The 1,528-nt window shown below is 38.0% G+C and overlaps 1 protein-coding gene across 1 annotated transcript in view; it reads left to right on the top strand.

Moving 5' to 3' along the window:
- Positions 1-612, top strand: part of LOC135222041 (protein Jumonji-like) — a 30,065-nt gene extending 29,453 nt beyond the window's left edge. The window contains exon 8 of the mRNA XM_064260176.1: positions 3-612. The gene's annotated coding sequence lies outside the window, so the exon portion shown is untranslated. The remainder of the gene's footprint in view (positions 1-2) is intronic.
- Positions 613-1,528: the final 916 nt, after the last annotated feature.

Raw genomic sequence — 1,528 nt, forward strand, 5'->3', positions numbered from 1 at the left:
AGGTAAGTTATTGTTGTGCAAATTGCATGTTAGATAATGCTGTAATTTATCTTTACTAGAATTTTGTTTATAAGCTGAGTGAGTACAAATACGTATTGGAATATTCAGACCACCCATTATAACACAAGGTTCTGTAGTTAATCAAGCATTATGGAAAAATGCACCTTTGTCTCTGTTTTGAATGTCTCCTGGTGTCAAATGTTAGGTTGTTTGGCATCACTCATGAGTACAGCAGAAAATTGTTCCTTTATCTTGGCCTGTGCATTTTCTAGTGACTTGAAAGTAATGAAATACTGCTTCTAATAGCAGCCTCTTTTGATTTTTTCCAGAGTTGCTTTTCTGTTTTTATTTTTCTAATTGGAAGTGGCTTAAGATACAAATTACTTCCATGTCTTGTCCTCTCTTTTAGGCACATCCTTTTTATTCTGCAGGCTATGCAACACTCACTTTTCAGTGTATGGTGAGAATTGTTCACTTAGGATCTTGTTAAAAGTAACAGTTATGAAGGAGAAAAGAAATAATTATCTGAATCTACAAATTAAAAAAGGATTTTAGGACGTTATATTATCCAGTCACAATAACTTTGTTTAATTTTTTGTGCCTGGGGGGGGGGGGGGGGGGGGGGGGGGGGGGGGGGGGGGGGGGGGGGGGGGGGGGGGGGGGGGGGGGGGGGGGGGGGGGGGGGGGTTATGAGCTTCTGTCATTAAATGCTAATACACTTTAATAGGACACAACATTTATGCCAAGGTCAGGTGACAGATCATGGTATTTTTCAACCATGTTACATCCTTTTGTTCTGTATCCAAGATTACCCACTGCATAAACGTAGGTTTTGTTGACCCATAATGTCCCATTTTGTTTAGGTTTTTTGGTGTTTGATTCATTAGTATAACATGGCGTATGTTCTAAATAAATTACCTTGTTCAAATATGATTATACAATTTATAAATTTGTCTTTACTAATACTGACACATCTAGTTAAGGTGGACAAACCAAGTGCCAAATTGCTACATAAAAATGATAAATGAAGGGAAAATTTGTTGGTCGAAATGAGGAACCCTCCCCCTCCCCATCCCCATTAAGGGAGTCCCCCTGTTTCACTTGCTGAAAACTTTCACCGCTATCTTGGCTCCTTCAGTTATTGGTATGTGTCATGCTCTTCACATATGTCATGTTCAGTAACATAGTTTACTTCAGAGTAATTGTTTAGGTTTAGTTTCCTGTGCTTAGTTATTCTAGCCCTCAAAATTGTGTTTGCAATACTTGAGGTGTTGATCTGGGTTTCTATGTTAAAGTTTATGTAGGAAAATGTGATAAAAATTCACTCCTTATTGATATATTTGTACCAAATATAAATAGCTGGTCGGCATCTGTTTTCCTTCTGTTTATATAAAAATAACGTGTGGTGTGGTCAATTAGACAGATGCAGAGTTCTATGTCAAGTCAATTGTTAGCGTCCTTATACAATTTAACAAGTTCTCATTTCGACTCTCAGGAAACTGCCTAGATTCCTTCTCAAGTGAGAGGT

The sequence above is a fragment of the Macrobrachium nipponense genome, chromosome 3, assembly GCF_015104395.2.
Source record: "Macrobrachium nipponense isolate FS-2020 chromosome 3, ASM1510439v2, whole genome shotgun sequence".
NCBI lineage: Eukaryota > Metazoa > Arthropoda > Malacostraca > Decapoda > Palaemonidae > Macrobrachium > Macrobrachium nipponense.